General features: G+C 30.3%; 1 non-coding gene across 1 annotated transcript; it reads left to right on the forward strand.

Moving 5' to 3' along the window:
- The first annotated feature begins 1,232 nt into the window (after window positions 1-1,232).
- Window positions 1,233-1,338, forward strand: LOC114912658 (small nucleolar RNA R71). Its single transcript, XR_003798364.1, has one exon. It is a non-coding gene; the product is annotated as a small nucleolar RNA R71 (small nucleolar RNA).
- The last annotated feature ends 7,408 nt before the right edge of the window (window positions 1,339-8,746 follow it).

Genomic DNA, 8,746 nt, shown 5'->3' on the forward strand with positions numbered 1-8,746 from the left:
TTTCCTTCAGTTTGGTAAGACAAACTTTCTTTGAGATTTATGATCTGGATTTGTGTTTCTATGCATATAAATCTTTCAAGAATTTGGCATAAGCCGGGATCTATTTGATTGCATCTAGAAGAGGGAGATTAATTTGAACTTATTTGAACAATTCTAACATTTCATCTATCTTTTCTCCTTTCTTATTGAAAGGAATGGGAGATTCTAGAACACTTGGGAATGGGACCTTAGGTGGATGAAGTAGTGCTGGTGGAGTTGGTTCATCCCTCAATTTCAGGTCCTCCTTATCTTTGAGCAATTCAAACTTGGTCAAGGTTTCATTTTTGGTCTTATTGATTTTGCTAGGTTGCTCTATAATCTTTCCATTCCTGATAGTCATAACATATTTGGCATGTTTTAAAAAAGTTTTAGGGATATTGGAACTCTCAGCCATATATTGCCCCTTCGATTACTCTCAGATTGACTGGACAATTTTTCTTCTTCTCTCCTACTGAATGCAGTTGCTAGCTGGCCGATTTGGATCTCTAGCTTGGCTATAGATTGTGTATGAAAGTGAAGGATCTAGGTATTGATTTCTAGTCCTTTCAATGCTTGTAGGATCTTCTCTTCAAAAGCCGAATTATTGATAGAGGGTTGAGGAATATTTTGAAACTATGGATAGGGTCTATAGTTTGCATCCGAATGACTTGGTTTTTGTACAGCTGGGTTACCCACTGGTTGTAGTTTCCAAAAAACATTTGGGTAGTTTCTTCAGCCTAGATTGTATGTATTGGAAAATGGGTTATTCCCTAATCTATAAACAATTTGTGTTTGGGCTTGTCGAACTTGCTCTTATACAAACTCAGAGAATTAGGGTGAGGTTGGGCATTCACTCACAAGGTGGGTATGACTCGAATATAAAGCACAAACATTTTGAGTAGGAAAGGATGGAGCAGGAGAGTGTCTGATAGTCAATAGGTAATCTAGTTTTTGGGACAACTCATTGACTTTACTGCGGATATCTATAAAATTTCTGACTTCATAGATTCCACCTCTCTTTTGGGCAAACTTGGGTTTATCTTCACAAGAGGCAAACAATGTGATGCAAGAAATTTTTACTAAGGATTTCAAACAATTACCATGCCTCATCTTCACTCTTTAGCATGAATGTCCCTCCATATGAGGCGTCGATCATTTATCGATGTTTCTTTGATAATCCATCATAGAAATACTAAACTAATTGCTATTTAGGGACAGCATGGTGTGGGCATTTACGAATGAGGTCCTTAAATCTCTTCCATGTTTGATGAAATAATTCTCCATCCATCTGAAAAAAATTAGTGATGGCTTTTCTAATTTGATTAGTTTTTTCAATTGAAAAGTATTTCTTGAGAAATTCTCTTTAAATTGGTTCTAAGTTGAAATAGTCACTGAGTCTAACAAATGTAGCCAATGTTTGGCCTTATCTTTAAGCAAAAAGAAAAATAATTTCAACCTAAGAGCATCATTGGAGAAATTTTGGATTTTGACAGTAGAGCATATCTTAAGAAATTCATCTAGATGTTTGTAAGGGTCCTCGTTACTAAGTCTATAAAAAAAAGGCAACATTTGAATAACACTAGACTAAATCTCATATTGGGAGGTCTCTACAAGGGGCACTTGAATACAAGGAGAATATGTACATGAGGACGGAGTGAAATACTCTTTCAATTGACAAAGAGGATTGGGTTCCAATTTCTTGGTCTAATGGTTGTAGTTCTGATTGTAAAGATCGACGGCCAAGCATGCAACCAAGAGTTCTCGATCAAAAGAATCCTAATTTTTTTCATATTTTTTTATATTTTTGTAGAAAAGGAAAGAGGAACAATATGTCTAGAGGAACCTAAATCTAAGAGATAGATGAGAGGAGTACTTTTAGTTTTCTCCTTTTTTTTTAATTGCAAACAAGTTTTGCGCAAAAGATAAACTCTAGCTAAGGTTTAACTTAAATCTAGATAGCTCCTAACTATTTCAAGATCACCTTCAAGCTCTCCAAGTTTGAAATCAATCAACCAAATTGATCAGATAAGTATAAGATTGGTGGGAGGCTGCCCATGCTGTCACAATGGACTTAATTAAATAACCATCACTCTTTAGGATTGAGTTCCTGAATAATTTTTCTTAGACACCAATCGATTGATCAATTCCAAATCTAATCCAACTTTTAGGTTCTCTTGTCCTAATGAGCTTGAATTCCTTAGGGGCTAATATCTAATTGATTTTAATGAGGTTTAGGTCAATGCAAAATGAAGGACTCTTGTTTGTGGGTTAAGAAAGGGTGATGAAATCCCCATCTTATCTTGTATTAAGGTTTGTGCCCTTAAGATATATTATGAGAATACAATGCAACAAACAAGATGTCCAAGCAAAATATTTTTTTTTTACTTCTAATATCACTATATATATTATGAGATTTTTTTAATTTTTTTTTAATGTTAAAATAACTATGCCAATGATCTCTAGTAACAACGCCAAAATTTGGTTACAATCACAAGCACCAAAGATAAAAATTTAATCTAATTCAACTATTATATAGAATAGGATGAGATCAGGTGTTGAATCCTCAGGGATCAAAGGACTGAGTTGTGTTCAATTAAAAAAATATGATGAAGGAATAAGAATTTTAGGATTTTTAAGAGGAATAAAAGAAACAAGTTTGATATAAATAAAGTTGAGATAAATCAAATTGAAGAAAGATCCTCAAGATTTTCGAATCCATCCTTTAATCATAGATTTATATTTTAGTTAAAAGCAATCAAAATCACTACAAACTAGAAGTACAGTGATAATAAAAAGATGAATCTATGATTTTATTCTCAACATACCTTATCTCGCTGAGCACGAATCGTATCCTTAGATTATGACTCGTTTCTACGTAGTCATAAGCTATTCGAAATCAAGTACCATAAAATAAAAAAAAATTACTATTTGAACACATGAATAAAATCATAAAAAATATTCATATTTGTAAAATATTCAATATTATTCAAAAAGAAAGAAGCCTTACAATATTCAAATAGTTGATTGCATAAAAAAAATATACAATGGGATCAAGAAATAAAATATAAATATGGATTTAAGAACTTCATCTACTCCCCCAAGGATGAAGGGTTCAGCTACTCATGGATTGGATCTCGCTCGCTATTAAAAGCTTCATCTTCTTTGATTGTTAAGAAAGAACTTGACGAAGAAGAAGATGCAAAATCTTCTTATGCCGTCAAAAACTCTCTCTCAAAACTCCAACACCTGACAACCTTTCTCTCTTCGTCTCTACAAAATTTCTCTATATTTTTTTCTCTAATCTCTCTCTAATCTCTCCCTTCTCTTAGGTACTCTCACATCCCTTTTTATAGCCTTCAAGACCTCCTAGAGTCCTAGCCATCCAAGTTTTGATTTTTCTCATGCCTCTTATGCCTCTAAATATTTTTCTATTTTAGTTGTGGCATCCTAAACCTTAGCCACCATAAAATTCTCCATGTCTCTGTATCTTTTTTTATTTTTTAAAACCCTGAAATGTCCCTTCTGTCGCATCCTAGGTCGCATAAACCGTTCGCATTGCATCTGTGTGATTGCACTGGTGCTTGTGTCTGTGCCCATTCACTGGCGAAGACCGCACCCATGCATGCCAACCACACCCAAACAAGCCTTGTGAGCCACACGCATACACTGCATTCCCGTCTCCATACACCACGACATGAACCGAGCTGCTTCTCCCCATGGACCACATGTGGACCACACTATCTTTCCCATACGCCGTGCATGGACCGTGCGGTTTGTTCCTATGAGCCATGAGCGTGGGCCGTGACTCATTACTCCATGCGCCGCACATGGACCATGCAGTTTATTTGTCTAGGCTGTGTGACTCTGTGGGCTTCTTTGTTCTGGCTTTGGGCCGTGCGTTTGCTTTCTTCTGAGTCATGTGCTCATTTCTGTGGCTGAAAACTTGGGCTTGATCTTAGACTTCATCACTGCAAATGTTGAGGATCTTTGCTAGTTGATGTGTGATTAAGTTTTCATAATTAACAATTCCTGAAAAAGAGCATAAGAAGTATCAAATACTAAATAATATAGATTAAATAACATAAGTTCTAATACTTCTTATATCATATTAATATATTGATCACCCCCTCACATAATAGACAGGTAGTCTTGAAGTTTGCATGAAAAAATTTTATATAATATAAAATTAATATAATATTTAACTCAATTCCTTGATCATTGCATCCAGCCAATTGATGCATCTAGCAATTATGAGGATTCACCGATGCATCCTCTCGGCTTGATATCCTCAAATTATATTATTCTAAATCATTAGATAATTTTTTTAAACTTACAATAATTTATTTATATTAATATTACTCCACATTTGAATCCTTACCCACTATTACATATTCTACTTTTCATTTATTTATGATGCATCACCTACTAGAGCCACATATATATATTTATATATATCAAAATGTTTCTTTATTTCATTTTTATCATAAAGATGATAGGTTAGGAAGTACATAAACCAATTATATAGCTGAAACCATTTGATATTTATGCTACAATAAAAACTAATAATAATATTTTCATATTTTAGGAAAATAGACCAAAAAAGATAGTTACAGTATGCCTCTTCCCTTACGACAAATGAATCTTATTTTACATGATTTATCTTAAAAATTTATTATTTAATTTTTTAATATTTTATATTATTACATATGAATTTTTATTTGTCGGAAAGAAATAGAGTTGTGATCAAGAGTTTCAAAATGCCTCATCTTGATATAGCACTACGAACTCTTATAAGCAAGGATTCCAATAAAATTGTGAAAAAGAATGTACTTGGGGCTCTAGCTTCAAAGAATATGTTGAGATGATAAAAATAGATAACCGAGCCTTTGATAAAGTCTAATGGATGTTATAGAAGAATTAGAGATATCTTTTGAGCAAACATTAATTGTATGATCTTTGACTTTTGTAATAAATGTATTAACATGATATATTTTATAAATTATTTAATTATTTTTGCATACAAATTACATAATCATGATCTAAATATTTGATTTACTTTTGTTTTGCAAATGGTTCCTGCTTAAGCATCGGATGAATTGCTTCAGAATTTAATTTTTCTTTTTCATATTTATGTATATAATTTTTAATGAATAATCAGAAGTACTTTGGGTTTGTCTACTTTGTGGAGTGTTTATGCTTTTGCTTTAAGAATTAATTTATATTTTCAATTTAGTTTTGTGGGATGTTATTAATATTTCTAAAAAGTATCAATAAAATAATTATTATTTTATATGAATGGTTTTATTAAGAGCACTTTTAGTTTCATAATTCTTGTTACAGGATGTGTATTTTATAATATATTAATGAGCATTCCATATATATTTCAAACAAGTTCTGTATAAGTTGAATAAAATAATGATATTCAATTATTCAAAATAACTATCATGAGCACATGAAATACTACAAAAGGATATTTAAAAAATTAAAATATAAAGGTATTACCAACATGTAAAAGCATCGATAAGCCTACCATTATGGTTATATTTTTTTTACTAGCACTTTGCAATGCTACTAATCGATCTTTAATAGTATTTTGTACCATCACTATTTGCTTCATTCCTTTTTATCTTATCATTGTTCGACATTTTTTATTGTCATTAAATGATTTGGTAGCATTTCAAAAATATTGGTAAATATTAAAAAAATCTATAAAATAAACCTTCGAGTAGCATTCATAAAATTATCATTGATTAACAATATTTCACTAGTGCTTGTGGATGCCACTAATTAATATTTATCAACACTTTGATGTGCTGCTGTTAGTTACATTCTCCTTTACCTTTTTCTTTGCATGATAATTTTTTGTGTAGTTAATGAAATTTGTGACTATGCTAAAATGTTGGTAGATATTTTAAAAAAAATACTACTATAAAGAGTCTTTTAGCAGCATCAATGAAAATATCACTAATTCAACAGTGACATAATTATTGGCGACATTAAGTCAATATTTGATAAAAATATCATTGAAGATATTGATGGTATTATCTCTTACTTTTAGGCGCACTTCTCTATGCTGATAAAGATCTATTTTCTTATAGTTTATTTGATAAAATGGAGAAATATAAGTAGGATATAATGTGATTGTAGGATACTTATCAGGTTACAAAAAAATAAGTTATGGAATAGCAATACGACCAGCAATGCTTTATGTGTATAATATTAGGAGTTAAAAACAATATGTGCACATGATAAATATAATTGAAATGAGAATATTGAGATAGATGTATGGTAATATAAAAAAGATGGAATGAAAAATAAAGATATTTGTAGAAAGATAAAGGTAGTATCAATTTAAGAGAAATTGAGAGATGGATGACAATTTGGATATATAAAATATATGTCAAGGGATGCTCTAGCATGGAGTGATTTAATATATAAAAGGAAAGATGAGTAGAGATGGATTAAAAATCAAATACGATGAAGTAGTAAGAAAAGATTTGATATTGTTAGATTTTTCAAAAATTGTGGCCCTAAACAAAGTGGAACGGAGAAAAAAAATTCATGTAGTTGGTCCAAACTAGAGTTTCAGATTAAGGCTTAGTGGAGCTTAGTTTGAACTAATATAGCAATTATTATTATCATTATAAATAAAAAATAATAAAGTAATGGAATTTTTTTTAGTCTTTTTCATTGTTAATCAAATTATACATATATATAGTATCAAATGTTATATTTGAAAATTTGAAAAATAATATTATGGTAGGTGAACAATGAAATGATTTAATTAAATGAAAACTAATGTAATAAAGTACACATAACAGTTATTTAAATATTTAAACAAAATCTCTAAACAATATTTTGATAACATTATTTTTTATGTATTTGAGGTTTATTAGGCTAATTTGACTTATAATAACTCAAGTCACCTCATCAAGAAAAATTTAAAATGTTGTATTGTCTTGTTGCCTTAGGGGTCTAAGAGTGCATTCAAGATCATATGACAATACTGTTTTTGGTTTAGATCAACTACTATGCTTAAGCTTTTTGTTTTTTTGGTAGTACAAATACTTGGGTTAATTTTGTTGTGTGCCACCTTGAGTAGATGTAATAATGGGAGAATTATTTTCTCTCTCCTAGTTATTTAAGTAAAATCTATTCCATAAAACATCTTAAATCAAAGTTCATTTCACATAATTATGGATCCGAACTCCTAGTCATTGGAACATCCATATATAGATCCATATATGGATATTTGCCATCAAAGAAGGTCGTGTTCATTATATCTTGTTTGAAAAATTAATTAAAAGATCTATTTGTTATGCATAACTTGATCACTATGGTATAAAAATAACTATCCACTATTATAATAAAACTTCTGGTTTTGAATAATTGAAATTTTTTTTTTCTTTTCAAGAAGTTTTGAGGTCACTTGAGTTAATATTGCTGTGTGCCACCTTGAGTAGATGTAATAATAGGGGAATTATTTTTCTCTCCAACTTATCCAAATAAAATTTGTTTCATATAACATCTTAGATCAAAGTCCATTTCACATAATTATGGATCCGAATCCTAGTCACTAAAACACCCATAAATAGATCCGTATATAGATATTTTCCACCAAAGAAGATTATGTTCATTATACCATTATAGTAAATTCCTTTGTCTAAAAATATTAATTAGAGACCTATTTGTTATGCATAACTTGATCACTATGGTATAAAAAAAAAACTATTCACTATTATAATAAAAAATCTAGTTTTGAATAATTGAAAATTTTTTTTCTTAGCAAGAAATTTTGAGGTCCTTTTTTTAAAAAATAATATTATAGTACATGACATTTTTTGAGATATGGTAGCTCAATTTGACACTACCCTAAGTCTATGACCAACTATGATGGAGTATCATATGCATTAGCCCTAACTGACTATCTAAAAATCATCTCTTGATCATGAGGAATATGCACAAGGAACATACAATAATTATTTGAGATTCACAAAATCATCAATGTACCAAGTATCCAAATCTTTGTTTTAACTTCGGATAATGCTACAAGATGATACCTCCTCCTCCATCATAACATTGCCATGGATAATCATTTAGTTTATGGAATTCAAATATCTATTTTTTTGTATATTTGTTCACCATGAAAACTTATAATATTTGCCCATCATAATATTTTAATATTTATCTATTGCTTTAAAGAATCTATAGTTAAAGTGGTATTTATTTTGGCTTCTATGGTTAGATCTTATCTTTTATCCCTATTACTTGTAGAGTTTTGAATCCTTTTACCCCTAAATGGCACTGAATATACCATGCAGTGATAGTGAAAATGTAAATGAATATATAAAGAACAAAACATCAATGAATTGCTTATAATAACATGTACAATTTAAATGAGGTCTTTTATATAATTGTGTCTTCCACTTATTTAACAAATTTCATAGCTCTCAAGTATGGAAAATGAGAAACTCTGTTGTCAGAATTTCAAGTGGGGTTAAGATCCCAATTCTTCATAAAAGTTTTGTGGATAGCACAACAAACTTCTATGAGTTCAAGGATAGATAACTCTTTATCAATTGCATCTTATGTAACTTTCAACATAACTTTTGCTTCTAAAATACTTATAGTCTTGTGGATAGTACAATAAACTATAGTATTTTAGTAAAGTGATATCCTTTATTTTCATATGATCATATCTGAATAATACTGTCCTTGTAGATAGCAC

This window comes from Elaeis guineensis, chromosome 16, assembly GCF_000442705.2.
Source record: "Elaeis guineensis isolate ETL-2024a chromosome 16, EG11, whole genome shotgun sequence".
Classification (NCBI taxonomy): Eukaryota; Viridiplantae; Streptophyta; class Magnoliopsida; order Arecales; family Arecaceae; genus Elaeis; species Elaeis guineensis.